We start from the raw sequence: 24,041 nt of genomic DNA, 5'->3' as shown, positions 1-24,041 counted from the left end.
TGACTCTGCCTCCAGCACATTAGGGATGTGGCAGCTGCCTTCACTAGAGCTGCTGGGTGATCCTGATAGGCCAGGGATAGAGCCTGCAAAGGCAGGAAGCTCTGCGGTCACCATGAGGCAGAGAAAGGGCCCCTTGGTGCTTGATCACAGCCACCCCTGACTCAAATCCTAGCTTCTGAATTAGAAGAAGGCTAAGGATTCTAGTGGCCACAGTCCCTGTCTCATTTCATGAATGAGAAAACTGAGACCACCCAGGGAGGGCCAGATCCATAGCCCTGCTGGCTACAAGGCCAAGGTGGTCTCCACACCCTGGGTGATGGGGGTGCCATGTGCCTTCCAGGTCACCATCACAGTGCACGGGTAGCAGTCACTCATGAGACATACCAGTGTGGCCTTGTTGTCTCTGAGCTCCTCAGTGGAGGGCTCGAACAGTGACTGAGGGGGCGGTCTTGGGCTGAGCTCTTTGGACAGAGAAGCGGGTGAGAGAGGGTAGACAGAACCCCGGGTGTTGTGGAGCCCCCTCTCTGTCTAAAGTCTCTGGGAGGGTTCACGGTATGGCCATCCGGTCCACCCAGGGCCTCTCCTTCTCTCCTTTTCCCCATCCTTTCCACTCATGCCCTGTGGAAAGCAGACAGCCCTGCGTCTTCCTAGGAGCCCTTCCAAGTCACCTTTCCCAGGTGGCCCAGCTCCTCTCCTCTACAGCCTCCATTTCCCCATGTACCCATGCCAGGCTGTGTTTCTTCTCCCTTGATCTCTGGAGTCTGAGTTTAGAATCTGGCCTTGACCCCCTCATTCCCATCCCTAGACCCCCCCCGCCTCCCACTTAATTCTTCCAGGACTCAGAGCCCCCTCTGTGAACTGCGGGTCCCTTGCTCAGCCCGTAGGACTGTCCCGGCAGGCAGCGTGTGGGGAGACCTGAGCCTGCTTTGAACCGGAGCCTCCTGTCCCCATAGGCACCAGGCTCTGCCCCAGCCCAGCCCACTCAGCTCTCCTGGCAGGGGGTGGACTCCACCTAGACAAGCCTCTCAGCTCCTCTGAGGCTCTGGGGTGTCTCCTCTCTCTGCAAGCCCAGCCACAGAACGCTTCACCTCCGTTGTGTTCTTGGGGCTGCTCCCTTAGACTATGAGACTCAGCAGCCCCCATGCCCACCCCAGCAACCTCTGATGACCCTGAACTTCTCCTGGTAGCCATGGAGTTCTCTCCACCCTTCATTCACTCCCATGTGGTCATCTCCTGAGTCTAACATGCCCTTTGAGGAAGGCAGGAGTGAACAGACACCAGATCCCAGAGGTGACAGGGCTCCAGGGACAGACACATCTCTGCCTTAAGAGATCCTCTCCTTTCTAATGACTGTCCTGGGAGGGAGGGCTGGGCTCTGGGACCTCACCCAATCTCATCCCTCTGTGTTTTCATGTCCTCATGACCCAGCACAGGCTAAAGAGCTGCAGCCTAGACCCAGAGCCTCTCTGTATCCTTCATTGGTCTTCCCTTGGTGTGACCTCTGTGTCCCCAGGCCCCTCTGTGGCCTTCACAGGCTGGAGGGGCATCCAGTCCTTAGACCCTGGGGTCCTGGGGACTGTCTCTAAGGCCATTGCAGGGCCCTTATTAGAACCGGCCTCTGTCCCTCACTCAGACATCTGGCCTGGAAGAGGGGAAGGAGCTCTGACCCTACCTAATCCCAGCCCAGGCCCTGCGACCAGGCTGCATCCCGCTGTTGGAAACTGAAGGCAGCTGCTCCCACTGTGGGGGCCCTTCCTGCTGGTTACCCCAAGAGTAACACACATCCTTCAGTCCTCAGGGAGAAAGGTAGGGGTCAGTGCTTAAGGCTGGGAGGGCAGAGGGGAGGAAGCCCCAGAGAGAGCAAAAGGATTTTCCAGAGACAGCAGAGGGTGAGACAGGCTGGGAAAGGTTGAGAGCCACTTACCTAGGATGATGACCTGGGTCTCAGATCCAAAGATGTAACACAGTGACTGAGGCTTGAACCAAAACCCCCAAGGCCAGCACCTGGGGTCTGCTCCCTGGGGGCTGGGCTGGAGCAGGAGCCCGCTGTGCATGACGGGCACAGGGTTGCAGTGGGCAGGCTAGGTATGAGGCAGGGGGGTGGCCAGCCCCCAGAAGTGTCCCCTACCTGTCCCCTGTCCAAGACAAGTGTCACCCACAGTCTTGGAGTCACCCCAGTGTGTGTCCTTCCTCTCTGAGGCTGTCGGTGCTGATGGCAACACTGGGACCAATAGGTCCCAGCAACTCCCTGAGTGACATATCCCTTCCTGTGCAGTGTGGCAGAGAAGTGCTGAGTTGGCTTGGACCTGTTCAACCTCATCTGGCCTCATTTAAAGGGCCTCTGAGTTTTCCACACAAGTGTTCCCAGTCAAGCCAGGCTGGCTTTCTCTCTGGGTTGAGAACACTGGGTCATTGCTGATTCAAGTGGTGATTCCTCTACTTTCTATCCATGGAGACGCAGCTCAGTCCCACATTGTGCATGAAGCTTTCTCTGATATCTCAGATTATTTTTTCCATCTACCTATCCATCCAACTGTCCATCCAGCTGTTCATCTATTTATGTTTGTTCATCAATCTATCATCCATCCTTCCATCCATCCATCCATGCGTCTGTTCACTCATTCATCCAGCAACAGTTCCCAAGCACCCATCTATGTCAGATACTGTTTTTATGCTGGACATGGCAGGATTCCCTGGCTCTCAGCCTCATCTCTCCCTGAAATCTCTCCGGTTAAGGCCAAAAAGTCCCTTGTCCCAGTTTAGTTTTGCAGTTCTTCCCCAGTCCCCTTATGTCTCTGCAAGAAGCTCTTCTTTCTAGTCACTGTCCCCTCCTCAGAGGGGTGTCTGAGACTGCCCCCTCTCCTCCTTCTTGGCCTCCCTTTCTCCCAGGCCCATGCCCATCTGACTCCCAGATCTCCACCCTGGGTTCTGCTCTCTGTATTCTCCTCATTGTCTCCACATCTGACCCTCGTTGTGCACACTCACAACTGTCCAGGGGTCTTAGATCCCTATTTCCAGCTCTTATCTCTCTTTTAGGCTCCAGATTCATGTATATTCTGCCTCCTCAACCTATGTCTGCTTGGATGCCTTGTAGACACCTCCAACTCAACAGATCCCAGCTAAACTCATTTCTCTATAACCTTGCTCCCCCACAAAGTCCTCACTTTAGCAAGTTACTCTTCAAGCCAGAGGCCTGAGGACATCCCAGAATGCCTTCCCCTCATTGTATTGTCCTCTGTCCTAGACATCCTAGCAAGATACTACTAACATCCTCCAGAGAAAAAGAAAAACACCTAGGTCACACTCTAAGAGTTTATGATGGCAAGAATCCTCAGGTTTTGCCAAATCTGATTTTACTTCCCAAGGCAATTTGTTTACATTGGAAGATTCCCATTGTGATGGAGCCAGCAAATTTCATCTTAGCAGCAGGTTGTATTTAATACATGTGTATTTAAGACATGTGCAGAAGATTTTTGAGACAGAATTTAATATAATAGTAATATAAATTCAGCACTTGTTTGTGGTATAAAGAAAGCAAACATCTAGACTTTTTTTAAGTTACTGAAGAAAATTTTCTTAACTCAATGAAGAACATCTCCCCAAATTTACAGCAATATTTATATTTAAAGGCAAAACATTTAAGGAATCAGAAACAAGGCAAGGTTGTCTACTCTCACTTTTATTATTCAACATCTTCTATAGATTCTAGTTAATGAAATGACATTAAAGGGGGAGAGGAGGAGGTATAAATACTGGGGGAAAAGAGAGAAAATTGTTCATGGCAAACAATGTGATAGTTGCCCACCGCCCCCAACCCTTCAAACACACACACACACACGGAGAATCAGCTGAAGAACTGCTGGAATTAATAGAAGAGTTAAAGTGGCTGGATACAAGAGCAACATACAAAAGTTAATAGGGTTCCTTGCTAATAGAAACAGTAATCATTCAGGATATAAAATTGGGAAAAAATTATAACTTCAATAAAATTATATTCACAAACCATTTATGAATAAAAACATAAAGTGTGCAAGAATTGCATGAATAAAATATCAAATCACTTCTCTGAGTGAATGAAAAGTGCATCATATCTCTGGACAAAAACGCTGAGCATTATAAAGATAGCAGTTCTCAAATTAATCCCATATTCTATGATATTACATACATAACACCGAAAGAATGATTTTTGAAAATTAGGGAACTGATTCTATAGTCCAACTCTAAGAATGACGGATAATAGACATGACTTTTTTGAGAAAAAGTAACAATGATGGGTTCTTTTCCTACCAGATACTGAACATACTATAAAGCTAAAATAATCAAAACAGGGTGGGCACAGGAATAGATCAATAGCAAGAGAACCACAGAAAGAATGTAATAAATCAGTAATGTAGTAGATGATAAAAGTTGCATTTATATTCGACAAATGTGTGATGACTAGCTTTCCTATTTGGGAAATAAGGTTTTATTCCTACATCCAGAAAAATAAACTCCAGGTGAAATAAAGAAAAAAAACGCACAACAAAACACCAATACACTGAATGTACCAGAATAAAATAGAAAAATGACTTTATAATATTGAAATAAATATGACTTCCTACACATGGAGGGGTCACAGAAACCATAAAGAAAAGGTTAAACCAGTTCAACACATAAAAATTTACAACATCTTTATGGTGGAAGACCCCATAAACAAAAGACCCATAAAACAGACTAGGGAAAAATATTTACAATATGCATACTACTTAAGTGGCTAAAATCCCAAATATATCCCAATATATAGATGCAAGCAACTGAATGGAAAAGCAGGCGACATGATAACCATTTAATTCACAGAAGAAATACAATCAATCAATAAAAATTTTATAAAAAAATTCACCAGTAATAAAATACACAATAAAACAATAAACATTCATTTTTTTTTTGCTCATTAGATAGGCAGAATATAAAAAGATTGACAATATTGTGTTACTGACAAGAATGTAGGAGAGAAGGCACAACCATTCACTGGAATGAGTGGACACAGACTTGGAAGCATTACCTATAAAATTTCAAAAGTGCAATCTCTCTGATCCAGCAATTCCACTTTTAGGCATCTATCCTGGGGAGATATATGAATGCACTTTGTAGGCATACACACATGGATTTCCACTGCAGGATCATTTGTCATTTAGATTTTTTAGTGGAAATAACTTAGATGCCCATTAATAGGGGAATGATTAAATAAATTCTGGCTCATCCAAACTTTGCTTATAAAGCCACGTGAATGTGGTTAATCCATATGGACTGATATAGAAAATGTCAATAATAGATTATTTTTAAAGTTGGTAATATGCGGAATATGACTCTATTTTTCCAAAATAAAATCCCAACACCAATTCTGTATGTGTGTGTTTTCAGGGACATACACACAGGAAAAAGTCTGGAAGTACACAGAACAACTTGACAGTGGCCACCTCTGGGAAGAGGTGGGAGATGGTAAGCAGAAGCTCTTGCTTTTACTTTATATACTTCTCTGTTTAATCTTTTTTTTCCTTTGCAAGAGAAAAGAGTAATGTACAGAAGTCATTACATTTTGTAAAGTGCTCATTACAAAAAGAATAATGTACAAGAGTACATTACTCTTGTATTAAAAATTATATTAGAAGATAAAAATGAAATGTTCCTTTTTGTGAACAATTTCACAAAACCAGAAAATTATAAAGCCACAATGAAAATTAGGTGAAATCCCACCAGCCAGACAGACACACCATTGACATTTTTCTATATTTTCTGACAGATTTTTGAAAATACATATATACTTTAAAAACACAATTGGGCCAGGTGCAGTGGCTCATGCCTGTAATTCCAGCACAGGGGAAGCCCAGGCAGAAGGATTGCTTGAGCCTAGAAATTTGAGACAAGCCTGAGCAACATAGCGAGGTTCTGTCTCTAAAAAATAATAATCCTACTAAAAATTAGCCAGGCGTAGTAGCCTGTAACTGTAGTCCTAGCTTTCAGGAGGCTGAGGCTGGAGGATCGTTTGAGCCCTGGAGGTTAAGGCTGCAGTGAGCTGTGGCTATCTCACTGCACTCCAGCCTGGGCAACAGAGCAAGACTCTCTTTTGAAACAACAACAACAACAACAAAACATCCCCAAATACAATTATGTTTTCTTCATACCCTTTTTGGTAAATATGATATTTGGGTTACTTCCAGTTTTCTCCCATCATTCATAATGCTGAGCTAACCACCCTTGTTATAAACATTTGGTTACAGCTTTGATTATTTCTTCCTTAAGATAAATTCCTAGAAGTGGAATTGCCCAATTTAGATAAATACATTTTGTTTTTTTAATGCGCCACCTATTGCTAAAATAGTTATATATTTTAAACGCCCATAGACAGTCCCAGAGAGTGCCTGTTCCCCTCTGCTCAGCCCTCACTTCAGCTTCACTCTCCTGTTTCATAAGAATCTGGGACCCTGGCTGCTCTGGACCTGTGCCTCCTCCCCAGCCCCAGGGCATGGCTCCTTCCAGGCTCCCCATCTACCCTGGACCTGGCCGTCACTCGCTCTTCTCCCTCCTCTAATCTGGCCTTGCATCAGCCTTTAATCTGGTGCCAATTTTTTCCAAAAACACAAATCCAACTCCTACCTAAATCTCTCCAAGGACTCATCCTGGACCCAGGGATGGGTCATGGACCCTATGGTCTTCATGCATCCCCTTCCCAGTCACCCAGGAACTCCCAGCCTCACCCCTTGCTCTCTTCTCCTCTGGTGCTGCCCATCACCAGCCAGTGCCCCTTGATCTATGAGACCAGCCTGGGCATCCCCCAACAGAGGGAGCTCTCCTCTCCCTTTATTGCTCCAAACATGGGTCATGCACCTGTTCCAATGACTGGACAGTGCCCCTCGGTTCAGCCCACCCTCCTGTGCCCCTGAGCCTGGCCCCAGTCAGCATTTATGAGCAAGTTGGTGAACAGAGGGCCTTCGGGGAGACCAAGCCAAGCCCTAGCTGCCTTCTCCAGGGAGTGGCCCCTGCCCTCACTGGGCAGGAGGCACATGAGCAGAGAGGAGGAGGAGGAAGAGGAGGAGCAGGAACACCTGGACACCCTGTGGGGACAGTGGCCACCATCCCCTGTGGATGTCCTGCCGCTGCCTCTGTTCCTGCCCTACCCAGGGGACTAGGACTAGGTGATTGAGGCACTGACCCTGGTGTAAAATTTAAGTGGGGCCAGAAAACCCAGAAATCAAGAAAAATAATAGTTTAATATGATATTACAAACAATAATTAATCAAACAAATCTGTGATGGACAAAATATCAACCTATTAGTTAAAGCCAGTGTCTCCCAGGACCCTGTTAGGGGTTAGCTTCCTCGTCACCTCTCTGGCTTGTCTCCCCTTGGTCATCCTTTCCCAGCTTTGCCACAGGACCCCCACGTCCCCTGGAATCTCTCGCCCCTTACCTGCTCCACAGGCTCCACAGGCTGGACCGGCTGCTTCCAACTGAGGCTGCAGGGTCTGGGACCCTGCTCTGCGGTGTAGCCATTGGGCTCAGTAGGCCATGGGCGACCGTGGCCAGACCCAGCCGCATCAGGGGCCAGCGCTGCCTGGGACCAGGTCCCAGCTCCTTGGGGGTCTCATGACCCACTTGCTTGTCTTGGGTGTCATTGGCCTTCAGGGTAAGAGGCACCTCTGGCCTGACTTGCAGCGTGGACTCCCTGGAGGGTGGCACCCTGGTTCCTCTCTCCAGCGGGGCTGTTAAAGTGTACCCCAGTCCATTGGCCATGTCCTCTCCCTGGATTGGCTCTAGTCCCTGTCCCTAGTTCAGGCCCTTCCAGGGTCCATGGCTGTTACCCCTGGGGATCTCTCCCAGAGGGGCAGCTACCAACTGCTCTGCTGTGTTCAAGATCCAGGGCTCAACGGCCTCCCACCACAGCCGCCTGCCTGGCCCCGCCCCTGGGGCCCTGGATGGTAACACCTGACCCACTTTCCTTCCCCAGTTCCCCAAGGGCACCCCGGCCCGTGGAGCATCTCCCTAGGGCCTAGAGAGCTGCCCAGCAGGAGTCCCCAAGGGCTTGAGCTCAGGGGGTTGGGGCTGGGGATGGAGCTGTGGCTTCGTTTCTGATCAGTCCCCCAGGCGGGGTGCCTGCACACTGCACTCCAGCCAGATGGGACCAGCCCTTCCTTGGCTGGGTTGGTCAAGCCTGGCCAGCTACCCTATGATCCTCTTCTGAGTCAGGCAAGAGCCCTGCAGGGAGTGATTCTATATCCTTCAGGCAAGGAAGAGTGGTGAAATAAAAAATGTGGAGTCTATCCAGACCCAGGGTGCCTCTGGGCCTCAGTTTCCTTATTTGTAAAATGGGGAGAGAGTTCTTCTGCAGCAGGGAGGTTATGAGGGTTAAAGACACCATGTGTTTGCTGAGCATTCAGCGGGCGTTGAACAGATTCGGGTCCTCTTTCTGTTCTTTTAGTTTGGGATTCAGAACATGTGAGGTTTCCATGGGGCAAGTGTCCCTGTTTTACAGGTGAGAAAACTACCATCCAGAGAAGATGAACGCAGGGCCCAAGGCCATTCCTTGAGCAGGGAGCAAGCTGTGCTAGGATCTAGGAGGGAGCCCGCCCCCTGCATTCCTATTCATCTGTCCACCTGGAATACTCATGCCTGGCTCTGTTCGGCAGTAGTGGAGGTGGAGAGGGCTGGCAGGTGCTTTGAGTTGGGGTCCTTTTTGACTGTGATAAGGGAATATGATGCATAATACAATAATAATAGCAATGCTCTTTAGTGCTGGTGCTTTACAAGCCTTAATCCTGGGAGCTAAGATCATCTACTGTCCCCCACAACTGAAGATGAAGATCAGCCTCTTCAGGCTGATTCCCTACTTTTTTTTTTTTTTTTTTGAGATGGACTCTCGCTCTGTCGCCCAGGCTGAGGGGCAGTGGCACAATCTCGGCTCACTGCAACCTCCGCATCCTGAGTAGTTGGGATTACAGGCACATGCCACCACGCCTGGCTAATTTTTTTTTGTATTTTTAGTAGAGACTGGGTTTCACCATGTTGGTCAGACTGGTCTTGAATTCCTGACCTTGTGATCTGCCTGCCTTGGCCTACCAAAGTTCTGGGATTACAGGCATGAGCCACTGCTCCCAGCCTGATTCCCTACCTTTTTAATGTTCAGGGCCAAGAGGCAGTAGGGCTGGAGTCAGAATCTGAGGCCTGGTCCTTGCATGACACCAGGGCATGCTTTGCTGATGATGACATGGCTCTTTGGGTCTAGGTGGTAACACGCTGCTTCGTGCATAGGAAAACTCAAAACCCAGAGAAGCACAAAGGAGTGGCTCAATTAAACATGGATTGGATCCAGTTGAGCAAAACTCTTTTGCTTTGTGTGGCCCCTTTCGTCATTTGCACTCCTTTACCTGCCATTCATCTTTTCTGTTGCCCCTGAGAGCCTAGAATAAAAATGTTTGAGGAGATCTTCAAGACCCCATACCCTGGTGAGAAAGGCCCCTCCCCTGCCACCTACGAAAATGCAGTGAGGGTCTGCCCTCTTGCTTTCCAGTTACTTTTTCTGCCACAAAATCTCTAAAAACATCTGCTCATGTTCAGATCTGCTGCCCTCTAGGGCTCTCAATGTTTTGTTTTAGCAACTCTCAAAGGAGCTTCCTAAAGTGAATTTCCTGGGAGGCCCCCTGGAGAATTTCTCGGTTCACATTTTGAGTCAGATACTCCTTAACTTCCCTGATAAATTTGGTGACAATCAGAGCAGCCATTCTTGTGGGTGATGGTAACATTCAAATAGCCTCGGACTTCATTTCATTGATAAAGATGATGGTTGTTGGGAGGCAGTGTCTACTATGGATCTCTGCATTTCTGCATATCTCTCGGGCAAAGGCACTGATTGCCTTTGTTGTGGATGATCTTTTCAAGGATGTTTGTAGAGTGAACAACCTCGGAAGGTACAGAGACTGCCACTCTTTGGAGCAGAAGGCAGATATGCTTGCTGTCAAGTATAAAATGTTTGGGATCCCTGAGCTCTAGCATGCAGATGTCGCCTGGCCCACTTTGCATCACCTTGTGGAACTGGTGCTAGACAGTGCTAATACCTTGGCAACCGCTACTGCTGTGAAAGACAGACGATCCATTGTCTCTGACCCAGGAGTCTGACATCTTCTGCCAGCATCCATTAACACTGTGGTAGGCTTACTTTTTTGTCTGCAAATAGGGTGAAGTCTCAGACTCTTCACAGTTCTTGATGGTGATGATAATGAGGAGAAGGGGGAGGAAGAAAGAAATGAAGTTGAAGATGGTGACCATGACTTAATGGTTCGACTCATCAAATCAGTTTTCAAAGCTCTCCAGACTGGATCTTTATACACATTGCTTGGGCAACCTCTGAGGGCCAGGTGCCAGGGGCTGGATTATATAAACAATGACCACACATCCCTGTCCTTGGAGATGGGTAAGGCACTGAGCAGCAATGAGTTGTGGCTGCCCTAAGAGACATCATTCAGGGCATAAGGTGAGGGGCCCTGGGAAACCCTTGGTCCAGCACAGTTTCTCTTTCACTGGGGAGCTTGGTCTATTCCTGCCTCTGATCTTGGGCTTCTTGCATTTTGGGGGCTGGGGCAGGGTCTGCCCTGGGGGTCTAGGCTGAAGCTGTGCCTTCCCAGCCCCTCTGTGGATATGACACTCACCCATTGCTCAGGACCCAGAAGATTTGGCTCCTTCCAGGGACAGTCCCAGGTCTCGGGGATAAAAAGGGGCTGTCCCTAAATGTAGTATCCCCAGCTGCTGCCCCCACCCCCACCCTGCACCTGCCATGGTTGCTGGGCAGACCTCACCACTGCAGACCACATCCTCCCATGGTGGCTGCAGTCGGAAATCCGAGTCTGGCTGGGTCCCTGGAGGCCTGGACTGGGCCTTCCCAGTGGGTGCAGCTGCAGCTCTGACTACCCAGGCCTGCCCCATGTCCTCCTGGACGGAGAGGTGCAAAGGCTGGACCCAGGTCTGGCAGGGGAGGTCAAGTCCAGCTGTCCTGCTTGGTAGACCCCCTGCTCAGGGTCTCTAATGCCTCTGCAGAGCTCTCTGGGTCCTGCCCTGGCCCTTCTCTCCCAAAGCAGAGGGGTGTACCCCATCCAGTAGCTTCTGCCCTGCTCCATGGGTGGGTGTCCCCAGTTCTGGTTTTCTGCTGGTTAGTCCCCTGCCCAGTCTCCAGCCCCTAGATCTCAGAACCTCTACCTGCAGGCACTGCAGACTCCTCTCACTCAGACCCAGGGGTACCCAGCTCCCCACTCGCCATCATCCCTAAATTCCAGCTGGCTGGTTTTTCTTGTCTCATCTTGAGCTTCTCACTGCTGGGATCTGGGGGAGGCTGAGGCACAGGATGACAAAATATTGGCTGGGGATGTGAGGGAGGTTCTGGACCTCTGAGTCTTCAGAGTTAGAAGCTGGCTCTGCAGCTTGTGATCCTCCTCTGAGGAGTCCCCAAGAACCCCAAAGACCCCAGCTCCTCTGGTGATCCTGGGTTGCAGCCTCCACCCCAGCTCTCCTCCAGGAAATGGGAGAGATTCCTGCTCCCTTTGTAGATGTCACAGACTGGACTCGCCAACCTGGCAGGGTAGTCTTCTAGCTCCTTCTACTGATGTGGAAACAGAGGCTCAGAGAGGGAGAGTTTCTTGCCTGAGGCACACAGCAACTTGGTGTGAAGACTGTGTCCTGGGATTTTACTAATAGCTGCCAGAAACCTGGGAGAACCAGCCTTTTTGGACATGGGGTGGAGCCAGCCTGGAACTGGAGGGTGGAATTTTGGGAGGTTTTTGTTCTTTAACCTCTACCAGCTGCCTGGAATGCAGCTGTAAAGGGAGAGTCCAGTAGGGGGCAGCAGAGACCAGCAGTAGAGGAGCAGGACCCTGCCGGAGCTCTTCAGAAGAGGGAGGAGACCCAGGGGTGGGCTCTGGTGGCCCGGCAGAAGAGGGTGCAGGGGCCTGACTCTGGTTTTGTATCTCCGTGGGCACTCACTCTCCTATGGGACTGTGGGTAGGACTAAGAGGGAAACCACTGAGGTGAGTGGGTCAGATCCTGAAATTTTGTTCATTGTGGGCTTTTGGGGCATTAATTTCTGTTTTTGAAAATATTGCATTATTTATCTGGTCACCACATTTTTGGATGCTCCTTTAACTTTTGTGTTCAAGGTGAATGATGACTGTCACTTGGAACTCCAGGAAACCAGTCTGTGGAGACATGCACACAGGGGCTATATACCTGACACACAATTGTAGAGCCCTGAGTCCTGGCTTGAAACTATCAAACCTCTAGCCAAATGTGAAAGGGCCACATGTCCCATTCAACACTGTGTCCCAGTCACCTGGCTTGGCACCTGGCACATAGTGGGTCCTCCATGAATATTTCTTGACCAAATGAATAAACGGACCAGGATTCAACACCAGGCCTTTCTGACCAGAATCTCTTTCCTCTACACCCAGGGACCTCCAGCTTGGGAAGACCCTCAGGGTTGGACTCACTCACACCTCAGATGACCACCTGCTCTTCCCTCTGACACCTCGTAGGGAAGGGGTTGTGGAGCATCAACTCACTGTGACATCACCTGCCCCTGATATAGGCCCTGAGGCCCCAAATCGAGGTGACACCTACAACTTCCTCTCTCTGGGACTCTCTTCCCGCTGGTATGGGGAGCACTCCAGGCACATCAACCACCAGTGTCCAGAGAGGTGAATCTCTGTCTTTGTTGTCCCTGAAGTCATTTTCCCCAACTGGAAACATCTTCTGTCCGGACTGAGCAATAAGACCCCCGAAGCCACTCCGATCCCCGCTTAAGGAGTCCCTAGGAGCCTTGAAGACCTTAGCTCTTCTGATGATTCTGGGTTGCAGCCTCTACCCCAGCTCTCCTCCAGGGAATAGGAGAGGTTCCTGCTCCTTCTGTAGATACCATGGACTGGCCGACAGCAGGGGGTCTTCTAGCTCCTGCTACTGACAAGGAGACAGAGGCTCAGAGAGAGAGAGTTCTAGGGCTCTCACTGTGGCCCTGGAAAATGCCTGTTGCCGCTTCCGGTGGGAAGACTAGGAAGCTGAGGCCCAGGGGGTTTTGAAGCAAACCTAGTGTGAGTGAATGGCCCATGGGAACTGGAACCTGGGATTCCAGACTCTCAGCCCGGATGTTGGAGTTGGCCAGGGAGATGCAGCCACGTGGGGCCTGGCCAGCTGGAAGGCCACATGCCCAACAGTCTGGCTCATGTGGGCTGGTTTCCCAGCTAGGGTCAAAGAGCCCTCCAAGCATCTCTGAGAGTGGTTGGGATCTCGACAAATAGGAGACACAGGGACTGGTCTGGTTCTTTAGGGAAGGTTCTGCAGCTGGTGGGATGGAAGCTTCTGATTGAGTCTCTGGGCCAGGGCTGCTCTGCAGAGCCTGGGTGTGGATCGGGGGAGAAGCCAGGGTGGGCACCGGGAGGGCCTTGGGGCAGGGAGGAGGCAGAAGATGAGAAAGCAATGAGGGTGATGGGGAGTGGAGGGGAAGCCCCAATAGAGGGAGGAGGAACCTGGAGATGCTGCTGGGAAGGACTGGACCAGGGTGGGTCCAGACTTCCATCCCTCTGACCTTGGCCCTGCCCAAGCTGTAGGGAGCCCTGGTTGGCCAGTTCCCTCCATCTGGACTGACCCACAGCACCGCTTGGGGGACCCTCATGTGGTCATTTCCATCACAAGAGGAATGACCCCTGTGGGACTGGGCCAGCTGAGCCCATACCTCCCATCCCTCATCCCTGCTCATGGATTTGTTTGTCTAGGGATTGAACAAACTCCTTTCTCCTCCATTATCACCCCCCCCCCCCACAATGAATGTTTGTGCTGAGGACTGAGACCAATTGTGTCAATGTAACTGCCAGTTCCAGGACACTCTTTCCCCGGAGGATGAGGGTGTAAATGATAAAGAATGTCACTCATTGCTTCAGGAAATTCCTGAAAGCCAGTTATCCAAGTAAGTGGTCTGCTCAACAGAGCACACAGTCCTCACCTAGGTAAACTGCTCACTTATCCAATAAATATTTACTAATCAAGACTTGATTCAAGGCCTTCCCTTTCCTGTGTCTACCAGCCTGTGTGTGCTATGATGTCACAGATGGGCCCATTTCTAGTAAGTTCCTTCCTTGTAAGACCTGCCTTTAATGGCTTATGTGCATATCCCCAACCTTATGAACACTTTCCATCGCCCTGTGCCTTCTGAGACACTAAAACGACTCTACCCAAGGGCTGTTCTCCTTGGATACTGACAGACTTGCTGCTGCTTAGATATCAGGGTTGCTGGGATCTTTTGGGAGCTGGCATTTGATCATCAAAATGACCAGCTCAGTTTATACTGGGATGAACTGAGCCTAGAGGTGGGCTGGAACTTGCTCCCATCTCTCAGGAACATAAGGTCAGGGACAGGGCTGGAAACTTCCATTCCATCTGGAAGGCTCCCTCCTGTTCAGTGTGACAGGGCCTTGTGAGCCAGGCCGAGATGGCAGGTTTCTGTCTCACTTCCACATCTTCCTGTGTCACTGTGTGCAGTGCTGCTGTGTGGTACCTGACAGTACTAGTCAGCCTCATTCACAGCCTGGGTCCCGCTGATGGTCAGGGTGGCCGTGTTCCCCAAGTTGGAGCCAGAGAATCGCTCAGGGATCCCTGAGGGCTGCTTGCTGTCTTGATAGATGACTAGCACAGGGGCCTGGCCTGGCTTCTGCTGGTATCAGTAAGCATATTTATCCCCCAGTTTATCTCCAGAGCAGGGGATGCTGGCTGTCTGTCCTGGGGACACTGACACTGAGCGTGGCTGAGTCAGCTCATAGGAGGCCATGGAGCCTACAGGAGAAGAAAGGGGAGAGAAAAGGCTTGAAACTGAGGAGCTCCAAGAAAATATTCCCACGTGCCTTGTGGGAAGGCTCTTTCACCTCCAGGCGTGGGGAGATTTCAGCCCTCCAGCCCTTCCCCCTGCAGCAGTGTCACAAGCATCCTGCCCACACAGGCAGGGCCCTCCTGAGCTCAGATTTGGGCCAAGCTGGACCCAGAGCCCTGGGGTTGGGCAGGTAGCTGGGACCCAGGGGGCAGCACCTGTAAAGTGAGTGAGGAGGCCGAGGAGGAGAGGGGTCCAGGCCATGGCTGAGGCTCCCCCGATGCTGCTTCCTGAGGCCCAGGCTGGGCAGGTTCCTCCCAGGCTTCTCTTATCCCCTGGCTGGAGACAGTGGCCTGTGATGCAAATCAGCAGAGTCAGGGGCAGCTGCTGGAGGAGCTCCGTGGTTTCCAGAGAAGGGCTCAGCCCCAAGAGACACAGAGGGAGGAGGGGTGGCCCCTGCAGACCCACCCCAGCACACAGAATTCTCCTTCTCCTGCTGGTCCCATCGTCTGGGCTGACATCACCACTGTAGGTTGTGTTCCAGCCTCATCCTGAGCTGATCTGGCCATGCAGAGCTTTGTGAGGAATTCTATGTGCATTTTCCAGGGAATCTGATGTCCTGCCCATGTGGTCATTCCTTGTCCTGCATGGAGGTGACCAGGGACTTACTTACAATGGCGACTGAGAGATTATTCTGGAACCTAAGGTCCTTCCTCTGTTGGATACTGGCTCAGAGTGACTTGGGTAATTTAGGATTCTGGGGGTGTCCTGTCCTTAAATATTTTGTGGCAAAGTCCAGATGTTAGGTGTGGTTCTAGCTCCCCCTCTGGTCAACCCAATGCAGTGACCCTGTGACCCTACTCTACAGGTGACACCATGAGGCCGGCACATGTGCAGGGATCTGCTGTTGCTTCTCAGTGGTGGTTCCCAGAATCAAACGTCACCTGTATCATGTGCACATGGAGTGCTGGAAGACCCAGCAGATGCTGTAAGTTCCTGGCCTTGGCTTTGAGCTCCTGGGGTAGAGCAAAGGTACTGTGCCCCAGTATCCCCAGTGTGTGGTCGTGGTACAGCTTAGATGCTGAAAGAAATCTTTGCTGTGTAGCAGAATGAGGGGCTTTCGGAGCAAACAGGAGGGAGATGAAATACATGTGCCCACAGGGGAGGACGGCCTTTGTGGTAATGACAGCATTTTAGTACAGAAGAGTGGGCCAGTGTGTAGGAGAGCAAAGGGTCTGCACCTGGGTCAGACATGCAGCATCGGCAAGAGACAGAGCTGAGAAGACAAAGCCTGGAGAATCCGTACCTGGATGTTAAGGGCGATGCTATAGAAAATGACACCTTTCTAAATCTCAGGTGGCGGTCACTGACCCTCCCTGCATGTCAGCATCTCCTTGTCACCCAGGTCCACCCCATCTCCAGGTGGCTTTGCCAGGTGACTCTGTTCCTTCCTCTGGTGGCTGCTCCACACTGGCTGCTGGAGGCTCAGGGCCTCCTGGGTCCAGGTGTATCCTCAGAATCTGCTGTTCAGGTCCCTGATTCTCTGATCTGTGAACTGCTGGCTCCAGTGGTGGAAGTTTTTCTCTTCTCTTTGTGACCCATGCCTGCCTCAATACCAGGTGCAAGGGGCGCAGGTTACCCATGACAACGTGAACATGAATATTTGGAATAAGAGGAGGCAGGTCCACCTGAGGCTGCCTGCATAGGTCTCTGGGTGGTGGGTGGTTATGGGGGTAATGCCAGGGCTTGGCATGGAGGGTGGGGATCACAGGACTCAGAGACTGGCTCTTATTGGTGCCTGCTATGGATGCAGGGCCAATGCACAGTGGTGACTCCTGTACCAAAGTCAGGCAGAAGAACATCAGCCCAACAAATGTTTATCCAGTCCCATCTGGTCTGGGACACATTCCATGCTGGGAATTCAGCAGGAACAAGACACAGCCTTCTTGAAGTGAGTTAGTCATCGTGCTGGTTTGGCCAAGCAGTAAAACTGGGTTTGCAAACGCAGCAGTCTCTGCCATCTTCCACCTGACCATCATCTTCTATATTCACTGAAAAGACTGGTGCCTGTGATTCCCAGGTTCTGCTCATCTAGGATTGATGGTGTAGCTCAGGCCTGATTAGTGAGATGTGAGGTCAGTGTGTGAGGTTCTTAGGAAAACTTTGCTCTTGTGAAGGAAAGAAACCCACTGGATTCATGAGGCCCTTTTCCCCTTGGATATGGGAATGACAGCTGTAGCTGTAGCAGCCACTCTGAGGTCTTACATCGGTAAGGATGAAAACAAGGCTGACATCACAGGGATGGTGGGACAGAAAGTGAAAAAGATCCTGGTGTCTTCGTGGAAGCGGTGGGTATTATTGCAGGGAGAAATACGCCCTTCACTGTTTGTGCCTCTGTTTTTTATGTGTGCTTTTGTGATAAAAAGCATTCGTGACCAATTAAGTAAATCATTAACACAAATCAATCAATGAATAAATAGAATAATAGGCAAAGATTCCTACCATTGTAAGTGCTATGGGGATAATGAAAAAAATGCAGGCAGAAAATAACAGGCAGGTTGTATTATAAGAGCCTGGGGACACCTTCATGGGGAGGTGTCTCTGCAACTGGTGTCAGGACTGAAAGAGAAAATGAGTCCTGGGAGCTGTGCAAGGAACAGTGGAGTCAGGCCCCTGTGGAAAGAGTCTGGTGTGTGTGAGCATCTGAGAGGACAGCAGTAAACCTGAAAGGAGTCTTGAATTCAAGCCATTTAGGCTTATTGTGACATTTTAATAAATGAGTAATTTGGGAGCAGGAGTCATGTGTAGTCAGGTGTGGTGGGGGGAAATTTCCAGGTAATTAATCAGGTTCTTGGCAGCTGATTAGCACATATAGGGGCCTCCTGGATGCTGCTGCTGGGCAGCGATGGGGGAGGCCCTTGTGGGTTGAGCCCAGCTTGCTGACCCCTTCCTAGTTCACCTGGAGCTGAAGATACTCAGGTGAGTGGTTCCTGGTTTCTTACCTCATCCCTGTGCTCACCATGCAGCTCACCATGCAGACCCACACTTCTGCCTGTGCCTCTGGTCCTGGCCCCACTATCTGGGATTCCGTGTGGGTGACCAGCACTGCTTTCCCTGAAATTCTCCAGATCTAGGACCTGGGAGCACAGAATCTGCAAAGTGCATTTGACACAGAAGGGAAGGGTCTGAGAGGGGGAGGAACAATTCCAAGGTCCCTTGGGAAGGAGAGAGAAAAGGCAGACAAGAAAAGCCCTGGACCTGTAACAATAAGTCTTCTTAGTGTCCTGGGACCAGCCTGCCAGGGGAGGGCACGGGAAAATCCTCAGCCCAAATTCTGAGGGTCCCTTTGGAAAGGGTGTCTCACTGTCGGCTCTTCCAGCTGTCTGTAGGGGGAGTGCCTGCCACACTCTGGGTTCAAAGGGAAGGGAAAGATTGTTGGTTCCCAGTGCAGGAACTAAGCTCTCTAGAGATATTTTCCATATGCTGAACCTGTGCACCGTCTGCAGAGGCGTGGATTTCAAGTGGCAAGGTAGTTGGACTTCAAATGAATTATTTGTGAAAACCACAATATAAATGAAAATCTGACACGATTCTACTGTTGCTTGGGCTACAAGAGACACAGTGAGAGCCGGTTGAAATAAAGGTCATGGTCATTGCACAGAGGGCAGCCTGAGAGTAACAGCCAGGCTGGGGCAGAGGTTACTGTCCCGTGTCCCTGTCTGTCTGTGTCACTCTGAGTCACTGCCAGCTGCTCCCACTGCCATGGGCTGTGGCACAGTAATAGCTTCCTCCGCAGCCTGGGCCCTGCTGATAGTCAGAGTGGCCGTGTTCCCTGAGTTGGAGCTAGAGAATTGCTCAGGGATCCCTGAGGGTCGCTTGCTATCCCAATAGATGACCAGCAGGGGGGCCTGGCCTGGCTTCTGCTAGTACCAGGAAGCATATGTATCCCCCAGTTTATCTCCAGAGCAGGTGATTCTGTCTGTCTGTCCCGGGGACACTGATGCTGAGGGTGTCTGAGTCAGCTCATAGGAGGCCATGAAGCCTGCAAAGAGAGGAAAAGGAAAGTCGGCTTGAGGATAAAAAACTCAGTTCCAGGAGACACCCTTATGTTTTGTACCTGTAGTCTGCTTCAGAGACTCCAGGGGCCCTCATTTCGCCCCCTCCCATCAATCTCAGCCCCAGTGGTCCATGAGCATGGCAGGATGGAGACTTTGAATAAATGAAGAAAACACCCCCTTTCTCCTGGCAAGTGCAGTCTTTCAGACTCACACAAGCCAGTGAGCAGAGCACAGTTCAGTGTGGGGGGGTTCAGCCCTGCCAGCCCCTCACACACAGCAAGGTCATGAGCATCCTTCCCACCACAGGCAGGGCCCTGCTGAGCTCAGAGTCAAGGTCAGTCTGGACTCAGGGACACATTCCATGCTGGGAATTCAGCAGGAACAAGACACAGCCTTCTTGAAGTGAATTGCTCATCATGTTGGTTCAGCCATTCAGTAAGCACTGGGTTTACAGACCCAGAAGACCCCTGCCACCTTCTATCTGCACTTTGGGTTCTATATTCACTGGATAACAGGCACCTGTGTTTCCCGGTTTCTTCTCAGCAGAGTTGACCATGTGGCTCAGGCTTGGTCAGTGGAATGTGAGAGTCAATGGGTGAGGTGCTTCTTAGAAAAGTTTTGCTCTTGTAAAGAAAAGAAAACCATTGAATTCATGAGGCTGTTTTCCTCTTGAATACAGGTGTGATAGCTGTACCTGGAGCAGCCACCCTGAGGTCTTGTATCAGCAAGGATGAAAACATCACCAACATCATAGGACTGGTGGAATAGAGAATGAGAAAGACACGGTGTCTTCATGGAAGTGGCAGGTATTAATGCAGGGAGAAATACGCCCTTAGCTCTTTGTGCCTCTGTTTTTCATATGTGTGCTCTTGTGGTATAAACGTATTCCTGATCAAGTAGAAAAATAATGAACACCAATCAATCAATTAATAAAATAATGATAGGCAAAGAATCCAACAGTTGTAAACGCTATGCACACAATGAAAAAGATGTAGGCAGAAAATGACAGGCAGTCTGTGTTATAATAACAGCCTGGAGACACCTAAATTGCAGGGTGTCTCTGGAACTGCTGTCAGGACTGAAAAAAGGAATGAATCTCAGAAGCTGTGTGGGGAACGGCAGAGTCAGGCCCCCGTGGAAAGAGTCTGGCATGTGTGAGGATCCCAGAGGACTTGGCAAACCTGAAAGGGGTCCCAGATTCAAGCCAGTGGAGGCTCATTTAGCTATTTTAATACACAAGTAATTTGGGGGCAGGAGTCATGTGTAGTTAGGTGTGATGAGGGGAAATTTCCAGGTAATTAGTCAGGTTCTTTGGTGGTTGCTTAGCACATACAGAAAATTCTAGGATGATGATGCTATGACAGGGATAAGGGAGGCCCTGGTGGGTTGGGCCCAGCCTGCTGACTCCTCCCTGGTTCACCTGGGGCTGAAGACACTCAGGGGAGTGGTTCCTCGTTCCTCCAATCTACCTGGCGCCCACCATGCAGCTCTGTAGGGACCCACACTGCTGCCTGTGCCTCTGGTCCTGGGCCAGCTGTCCAGGATTCCATGTGGATGACCAGCACTGCTTTCCTTGAAATTCTACTGAGCTAGGACCTGGGAGCACAGAATCTGCAAAGTGCACTAGACAGAGACAGAAAGGGGCTGAGAGGGAAAGTGGTCATCCTAAGGTCACTTGGGGAGGAGAGAGAAAGGAGGACCACAGAAACCCTGGACCTAAACCGTGGACAAAAGCATCTTTTGAGTCCTGCATGCTAGGGGAGGGAAAATCCTCAGCCCAAATTCTCAGGGTCCCTAAGGAGAGCACTTCTCCCTGTGGGCTCTTTCAGTTGCCTGTAGGGGGCGCACCTGCCACACTCTGGGTTGAAAGGGAGGGGAGAAACTGTTGGTCACCAATGCAGGAAATGTCTAGAGACGTTTTCCCTCCTCTGAACCTGTGCACTGGTCTCTTCAGAGGCTTAGATTTCAAGTGGTAAGATGTTAGGGCTTGAACTGATTTTTTTGTGTGTGAAAACCATGATAAAAATAAAAATCTGATGCAGATTTCCTCTTGCTTGGGCTGCAGGAGAAACAGGCAGAGTCAGTTGAAGTGAAGGTCACGGTCATTGCTCAGAGGGCAGCTAAGAGTGACATCATGTTAAGGCAGAGGTTTCTGTCCCATGTCAGGGACAGACATGGGTGTCCCTGACATGGGTGGCTGAGTCAGCTCATAGGAAGCCACAGAACCTGCAAGGAGAGAAAAGACAAGTGGGCTTGAGAATGAAAAACCGAGTTCTAAGGTATTTCCTCACCTTTTGTACCTGGAATCAGCTCCTGATACTCAGTGAACCCTCAGTTCACTCCATTCCATTGATCTCAGCCCCAGTGGTTCATGTGCATGGTACGAGGTTGGGGACTTTGAACAAATGGGAGAATGGAAGGCGAAATTCCCCTCAGAGCGCTGCATGGCCAGGCCAGCTCAGGAGTAAGGCCAGGATGCCACAGTCTACAGGGAAATTCTGTCTGCATCCCCCCTTTCTCATGGCAGGTGCAGCCTGTCAGGCTCACACAAGCCAATGAGGATAGTGTGTGTGGGGGGGATTTCAGACCCACCAGCCTCTCCCCCTGCAGCAGCGTCATAAGCATCCTGCCCACCACAGGCAGGGCCCTGCTGAGCTCAGAGTCGGGGCCAGGCTGGACCCAGAAGCCTGGGGTTGGGCAGCTGGCTGGGACCCTGGGGGCAGCACCTGTGCAGTGAGCGAGGAGGCCAAGGAGGAGAGGGGTCCAGGCCATAGCTGACATGTCCCAGATGCTGCTTCTGAAGCCAGGCTGGGCAGGTACCTTGCAGGCCTCTCTTATCCCCTTGCTGGAGAGAGCAGCCTATAATGCAAATCAGCAGAGTCAGGGGCTGCTGCTGGAGGAGCTTTGTGGTTTCCAGAGAAGGCCTTGTGTGCCCCAAGGAACACAGAGAGGTTGGGGTGGCTCAGTAAGACCCGCCCTCAGCCCACAGGATTTTCTTTCTCTGGCTGGTCCCATAGTCTAGGCTCACATCTCTGCTGTAGGCTGTGGCCTGGCCTCACTTTTAAGCTGGACCTGCAGAGCCCTGAGGGGAATTCTGGGTGCATTTTCCAGGGAATCTGATGTCATGCCCATGTGGTCATTTCTTATCTTGCCTGGAGGTGGCCAGAGAGTCAAATAGCAACTGAGGGATTATCCTGGGACCTCAGGTCCTCCCTCTGTTGGCTTCTGGCTCAGGAGTAATGTATTTAAGGACTCCAGGAGTGTCCTGTCCTTAAATGTTTTGTGGCGGAGTCTAGATGTTAGGTGTAGTTCTAGCTTCCCCTCTGGAGGGTACTTTTCAATGCAATGCAGTGACCCTGTGACCCCACTCTACTGGTGACACCATGAAGCTTGCACATGTATAGGGACATGCTGTTGCTACTGAGTGGTGGTTCCCAAAATCCAACGTCACCCTTGTCATGTGCACGTGGAGTGTTGCAAGGTCCAGCAGATGCTGTAAGTTTCTGGTCTTGGCTGTGAGTTCCTGGGGCAGGGCACATGGGCTGTGCCTCAGTATCCTCAGTGTGTGGTCAGGGTCGCATACAGCTTAGGTGCTGAAAGAAGTCTTTGCTGCCTAGCAGAATGAATGGGCTCTCAGAAGAAACAGGAGGGAGATGAATGACACCAAACCAAAGGTGAACTTTGTGGCAGTGACAGCATTTTAGCACAGAAGAATGGCCCAATGGGTGTGGGGGGGAAGCAAAGTATCTGCACTTGTGTCAAATATGCAACATCGGCAAGAGATGGAGCTGCGAAACACGAAGCCTGGAGAATGGATACCTTCGTGTTAAGGATGATGCTGTAGAAAAATGCCATCTTTCCCTCTGGGTGTCAGGTGATGGTCACTGACACTCCCCGCATGTCAGCTTCTCCTTGTCACCCAGGCCCACCCCATCCCCAGGTGGCTTTGCCAGGTGACTCTCTGCTTCCCCCTGTGGCAGCTGGAGACTCAGGGGCCTTCTTGGCCCAGGTGTGAATTCAGAACCTGCTGCTCAGGTCTCTGGTTCCCTGATCTGTGGACTGCTGACCTCAGGGGAGGAATTTCTCTTATCTATGTTGTCCTTGACTGTACAAGGGTCTCAGCTAACGCCTGAAAATATGAACATGACTATTTGACAGAGGAGAAGGCAGGTCCACCTGTGGTTGCCTGCACATGTCTCTGAGTGGTGGGTATTATGGGGGAGATAAAAGGGCTTGGGATGGAAGATGCAGGTCACAGGACTTAGGGACTGGCTCTTACTGGTGCCTGCTGTGGATGCAGGGACAATGTGCTGTGGTGGCTGCTGCACTAATATCCGAGGCAAAAGAGTATGAACCACAGTGAATGTTTATCCAGACGCACTCTAGTCTGGGACATGTTCCATGCTGGGAATTCAGCAGGAACAAGACACAGCCTTCTTGAAGTGAGGCTCATCATGTTGGTTTGGCCATTCAGTAATCACCGGGTTTGCAGACCCAGCAGATAGTCCCTGCCACCGTTTACCTGAGCATTGTCTTGTATATTCACTGAGAAGACTGCTGCCTGTGATTCCCAGGTCCTTTTCAGCTGGAATTGACTGTGTGGTCCAGGACTGGTCAATGGGGTGTGAGATTCAGTGGGAGAGGTTCTTAGGGAGTTTTTGTTGTCGTAAAGGGAAGGAACACAGCAGATTTGTGTGGCCCTTTCCCTCTTGAATGCGGGTGTGATAGCTGGAGCTGCAGCAGCCACCCTGACATCTTACAACAGCAGGGATGAAAACAAAACCAACGTTATAGGAATCGGGGAGTAGAAAGTAAGAGGCCCCAGTGTGTTCATGGCAGTGGTGGGTATTACTGCAGAAAGAAATATGCCCTTCACTGTTTGTGCCTGTTTTTCCTGTGTGTGTTCTTTTGGTAATAAAGCATTTCTGACAATTAGGAAAATAATTGACACAAATCATTCCATTAGTAAAATAACAATGGGCAAAGAACTCCACAGTTGTAAATGTTATGCAGATGATTAAAAAGATTTAGGCAGAAAATGACAAGCAGATCGTGTTATAATACGAGCCTGTGGACGCCTTCATTGGGAGGTGTCTCTGGAACTGCGGTCAGGATT

At 50.3% G+C, this 24,041-nt stretch overlaps 1 long non-coding RNA gene and 1 gene segment (V, D, J or C); one reads left to right on the top strand and one right to left on the bottom strand.

Annotated features, from left to right (window-relative positions):
• LOC108593911 (immunoglobulin lambda variable 2-14-like) overlaps positions 1-24,041 on the bottom strand; it is a 61,412-nt gene that overhangs the window by 9,549 nt on the left and 27,822 nt on the right.
• The window catches only part of LOC118143809 (uncharacterized), a 54,307-nt gene that overhangs the window by 14,803 nt on the left and 15,463 nt on the right, over positions 1-24,041 (top strand). Inside the window, exons 2-5 of the long non-coding RNA XR_013521762.1 lie at positions 5,401-5,478; positions 10,206-12,711; positions 15,736-15,855; positions 19,605-19,731. This is a non-coding gene — a long non-coding RNA (uncharacterized LOC118143809). The remainder of the gene's footprint in view (positions 1-5,400; positions 5,479-10,205; positions 12,712-15,735; positions 15,856-19,604; positions 19,732-24,041) is intronic.

This window comes from Callithrix jacchus, chromosome 1 (genome assembly GCF_049354715.1).
Source record: "Callithrix jacchus isolate 240 chromosome 1, calJac240_pri, whole genome shotgun sequence".
In the NCBI taxonomy this organism is placed as follows: Eukaryota; Metazoa; Chordata; class Mammalia; order Primates; family Cebidae; genus Callithrix; species Callithrix jacchus.
This window is presented reverse-complemented; position numbering and strand designations above follow the sequence as displayed.